Below are 5,617 nucleotides of genomic sequence, written 5' to 3' on the forward strand. Positions count from 1 at the left end.
AGATGCAAACATATTTGTAAAAATTCAACTACCTTTTCTCTTTAAAAGATTGCATTTTAAAATTTCTAATTTGAAGAGAATTAGCTTTGTAACAGAAACATGAACAAAATTTCGATACCATATACTTTAAAGAGAACAACCTGGGGCACCTGGGTGGCTCAGCTGGTTAAATAACTGCCTTTGGCTCAGGTCATTATCCTGGAATCCCAGGATCGAGTCCCGCATCTGACTCCTTGCTCGGCGGGGTGTCAGCTTCTCCCTGACCTCTCCCCTCTCATGCTCTTTCTCCCTCAAATAAATAAATAAATAAATAAAATCTTTTTAAAAAAAATAAAGAAAGAAAGAAAGCGAACAACCTAAGTTTTTTTGTTTTTGTTTTTAAGACTTTATTTATCTATCTGATGGACAGAGGTCACAAGTAGGCAGAGAGGCAGGCAGAGAGAGAGAGGAGGAGGCAGGCTCCCTGCTGAGCAGAGAGCGGGGCTCGATCCCAGGACTCTGGGATCATGACCTGAACCAAAGGCAGAGGCTTTAACCCACTGAGCCATCCAGCCACCCCCACCCCCCAGTTTGGTCTTAATAATAACATTGTTTTATACTGATCACTAACTACTTTCTTAGGTATCAACACTATGAGCGACACCTCTCCTTCCCACTTCCATTTCCATTATAGAAATAATTTCCTAACAAGTCCACTCTCCAGCCACTATACCATTACCAGAGTGACCAATGATTCAAAATGTACTGAGTGCCTATTTTGCCAGGTACTGTTCTAGGCGCTTTGGATAGAGTAACACAATCAGACACAGCCCCAGCCCTCAGAGAGTTCAGTTCAGCCTGGTCCAGGAGAAAAAACAAATCATAATCTCAGGTACTAAAAGTGCTACCAAAACAAAGGCAAAAACAGAAAAAGACAAGCAAGAAGAGGTAAGCTATTAACAGAGAGAAAGAATACAAGTAAGGCCTCTCTGCAGTGACTGAAATTTGGTATTTGACATTTGACAAGTAACACTCCACCCCCTCAACTCTACTGTTTTAAGAATGCCCCGCCCTTTTAAAAAGATTTCATTTATTGGAGCACCTGGGTAGTTCAGTTGGTTAAGCATCTGCCTTTGGCTCAGGTCATGATCCCAGAGTCCCAGATGGAGCCCCGCATCCGGCTCCCTGCTCAGTGGGGGGTTTGCTTCTCCCTCTGCCCCTCACCTCACGTGAGCTCTCTCTCAAATAAATAAAATCTTTGAGAGAGCACGCGCGAGTGCCAAAGCATGCATGCGCCTGAGTGGGGAGGAGGAGGGAAAGAGGGAGAGGCAGACTTCCTACTGGACTCAGAGATCATGACCTGAGCCAAAGGCAGATCCCTGTCTGACTGAGCCACCCAAGCACCCCTAAGAATGTCTGTTTTATCGGAAAAGTCATGCTGATGTACTTCTAGAGGCTGCATCTAAACCAGCAAATATTTCATCATCTCTGAGAAGTGACTCTATGTGGTAAAGCACAAAATAATGAAGTAATAGCCAAACATAAGTAGCAAAAGAGAAAACAAATTTCCACCTCTTTTGGTTTGTTAATACTGTGGAAGTAGGGAAAGTCACACCCAAGGGTGGTGAGCGTTCGTATGCTCAGCAACAACCTTCTTCCAGGTCCTTCAGATCCTGGCCCCAAATCTTCCTGCAGCTCATTTCTCACTCTGTCATACCCTTTAATTCAACAGTTCTCCACTTGGTCAATCAAGCTGGAATGAGACTCTCCACTGTGCCAACACTACACACTTCACCATTCCTATCTCCCAGGGTTTCCCCACACGCATTGGTGTTTCAAGAAAACCACGCACTTTGGTAAACGCTCTTCCCATAACCGGAATTCCTTTCCCACCAATCTCTCACTATACCTATCTACCAAAGTCCTATCCTTGAAAGCCTAACTCCTAGAACTATGACATGAATGATGCCCCGGAGAAGTGGTAGCTCATTTCTGAAACTCTCTTTCTAGTCTTAAAACATGCAACACTGGGACACGTGGCTGGCTCAGTTGGTTGGACAACTGCCTTCGGCCCAGGTCATGATCCCAGAGTTCCGGGTTCGAGTCCCACATCGGGCTCCCAGCTCCATGGGGAGTCTGCTTCTCCCTCTGACCTTCTCCTCGCTCATGCTCTCTCTCACTGTCTCTCTCTCAAATAAATAAATAAAAATTAAAAAACAACAACAACAACAAAAAACACCCAACACTTCATCATTACTATCTGTGTTCTAATTTCCTCTTTCCAACTCTAAGTTATAGGTTTCACAGGTAAAGAAGCAGACTTATTTTTTTAATCTCTTTTGTTTTCCACAGTATGTACTCGTTGTTTATTCAGTATGCAAGAGTCCCAAGGAGATTTATGACTTGGCCAAGGAGCTAGCATAAAGTCCCACTCGGTATGGTTCTAGGCACTGAAATGCTATGATTTAGCAGAAAATCATAACAGCACAGTAAAGTATCACAGACTACGGAGCGAGGCTACGTTCAAACTCTAGCCTTGCCACTAACCTGTTGTGAACCCCAGGAAGTTACTTGGTTTCTCTAGTGAGATGGTAAGAATGTCACCTACTTGACAGGGTGAGTGTAAAAAACTGAAATTACAAAATTACACTTAGAAGAAAGGTTAGCACACAGAAGTGCAAGGCACAAAGAAGTGCATAATACGTATTAGCCGTCATAGTTACCATTATTATTTCTCCAAAAATCTGTTTCTCCACCAGTAAATGGAGAGTATCAAGCTAGACTTATCTCTTTCAACTCTCGGATCCCACACATACGTGCCACATGACACTGAAGATGTCCGAGATCATTAAGAGCTGACAAGTAGGGATGGCTTTATAAGAGAACTAGAACCCCAGGCTAGGCACAGGAGATGCAAGCTAATTAGAGAAGTATGAAGAAAGAAAACAGTTTCAGAAGAAAGCTAGAAACAGCAAAGGCTAGGAAGAATAAGCAAAGACAGAATAAACATGGAACATAAGAAAGATTATTTGTCTAGAGTTTATGTTTTGGGCAATAGTAGAAAATAAGCTACGATCTTAATGCCTTTAAAAATAGTGGACTACAAAACAACTGATTATAAAACCATGTTACTTTATCAGTTGTGTTTCTGGAATAGGAAGTCCTGGTGGTAGCTGATTAGCATCTATTCATCTGCCTTGAAAACATCTCAGACACTATACACTGGGCAGCTCTTTAATGAGAATCTGTACACAACCGCAGAATTACTTCATTTTCTTCTAAAGCCAAATACAAATAAATTCTGGCTACTTATTCTGGAAGCATCTCTTTCCTCTCTGTTAGCTTAAAGAAACTAAGATGGTTCTATGAATTTGACAAATCTAAAATAAAAACAAATGCACTCTTCCATGAATTACACTAAATCATTACAACGTAAGTCAGATCTTCCCATTCCTCTGCTCAAAGCCTCGCGCAGAGATAAAGAGAAATCCTCCTAATAGCCTAAAAGTTCCTGGTTGTTCTGGAGTTCCCGCCCCCAGGTCTTCCCTGACCTTATCTCCTACTCCTCCTCCTTTGCTCACAATGCTCCAAAGCACACTGCTCTTCAATACCTCTTAACAGGCCACTGTCCTTTTCAAGGTCTTTACACTCACTGTTCCTTCTGCCTGGACTGTTCCTTTTCCCTGATACTTGGTGGGTTCACTCCCTCACCCCGTTCTAGGCTGCTTAAATATCAGCTGGTCTGTAAATACCACCCTACCTGCCCTATTTAAAAATGCAATACCTTCCCATCCCTCTTTTTTTTTTTTTTCTAAACCTAAGTCGGTAATCACCTTCTAACACACAGTATAATTTATTATCTCTTTCCCCAAAAAGAAAGTAAGTTTCAGGAGGGCAGGGGTCACAGACATAGAAGGTGCTGGGGAACAGGCACACAGCAGACCTCAACAAAAAAAATTCCTCGAATGAACTGTAGATCAGACCATATAATGCCCCTTCTAGGTAAAAGAAAATACAACATGCTTCTTTTTTTCCACCATCGCTGAAAATCTTAAAAAGTTAATTTTTGTATAAAATACTTATTGCTCACCTCCTATGTGCCAGAACTGGGCTTGGCTCTGAAAAGTTAGAGCAGATTAAGACATAAACTCTACCTTTTGGAAGCTCTAGGGTGTGCGTATGGAGAATACACACAGAAACATCATTTACAGAATACAATATACAGCCAAAGGAAACTGAATGGCCACCCAAAGGAGTGAGGAGGAAAGAGGGAATGCTTCACTAAGGTGATGTGGAAAGCTGTAATTCCCCAAAACTCTCGACCAGCACAACAGTTCCTCCTTATATTACTGGTGCGTATGCTTGCAACTCCATATAAATTATTTACCCGCATCAGATAGGCTCTTAAATAGGCCGCAAAAAGTTTGTGCGACAACAGGGATGTACTCAAGGTTGCACAAAGATCACTGACTACGTTTATACCGTCTTTCGATTGGGCAACTTTTACCTCTCGGGTCCCCTGATTTGGAGGCTTGCATCTGCCAAATGCTGCCGACTTCGGTCAGAACCCTCCTTATGGATATCCCTACTCGGAGCCCGGCACCCTGCAAATCCCTTTCATAGCAGGGCGGGCGGGCGCCGCCTCCGGAAAGCCGCCAACTGGGCCACAATGAGAGTTACGGGAGAAGCGGGAGTCGTGGGAGGGCGACGAGGCTGGGTAGGACCCTTGGAGGCCTCTGCCTCGCACACCCACCCCTCCCGGCCCCCTGCGCCGCCCGTGCCCCGAGGCTCCGCAGGCTCTTTTGTTAAGCGAGGCCGAGGTTCCCTGGTCCTCGCTAGGCCCCGCAGTTGCTTCCATTGGCCCCAAGGGGTAGCGACCCCGAGCCCACGCCCACGTCGCACAGACCTGCCGCTGTCGCTGCAGCGGCAGCTGATACTACCGCCGACGCGGAGAGAATCCCACGGCCAGAGTACGCGCGGTCCAGGCAGCGTCCGCCGCGCTCCTTCCTCTCCGCCCCCTTCGCCGCCGCCGCCGCCGCCGCTTCTCGGCCCGTTGCTGACCGGGGGGGAGGGGAACGCAAAGCTGACATGCGCAGTGCAGAGAGCGCGGGCCGAAGGGCGGGGCCTGGGGCTACGGCTCCCGGAAGGTGCAGCGGGCTCCGGACCTTAAAGCTCCATAACGCCTCACAGACCACTCACTCAGCGGACACTGCTGTTGGGGTGTGCTCGTAGCCCAGGAGGTCGGCCTAGGTGAAGAAAGCGTAGCAATGACAGCCGCCTAGAAATCCCAAGAAAGGGGCTTGGGCGGAAGCCACATATACATAAAATTGTGGACTCCCTAAACTCTGGTCCTTTGCAAATACGACCTAGGCAGCATTTCTCCGCATGCCTCTGGCCACGTGGTCTCGCAGAGCATGGCCACTTTTAGCTTCCGGAGCACCAGTTTAGAGTGATGATAACTTGACTGAACCCTAGTGGAGAGGGCTGGGATCGATGTGGACAGTTCCGGCCAAGAGGCCAGGATTATGTAATTTTCCCAGCTGCCCCACCTTGCCTCCGCTGGGCGGGGGAGGAGGAGGTCTCGCGCGGTTCCCGAGGCCGCGGCCCGCCACCCCCCCCCCCCTCCGCCGCGCGCAAG

General features: G+C 46.7%; 1 protein-coding gene across 1 annotated transcript in view; it reads right to left on the minus strand.

Moving 5' to 3' along the window:
- The window catches only part of DDX42 (DEAD-box helicase 42), a 40,677-nt gene extending 35,310 nt beyond the window's left edge, over positions 1-5,367 (minus strand). Inside the window, exon 1 of the mRNA XM_059380497.1 lies at positions 4,886-5,367. The gene's annotated coding sequence lies outside the window, so the exon portion shown is untranslated. The remainder of the gene's footprint in view (positions 1-4,885) is intronic.
- Positions 5,368-5,617: the final 250 nt, after the last annotated feature.

This window comes from Mustela nigripes, chromosome 16 (genome assembly GCF_022355385.1).
Source record: "Mustela nigripes isolate SB6536 chromosome 16, MUSNIG.SB6536, whole genome shotgun sequence".
Taxonomy (NCBI): domain Eukaryota; kingdom Metazoa; phylum Chordata; class Mammalia; order Carnivora; family Mustelidae; genus Mustela; species Mustela nigripes.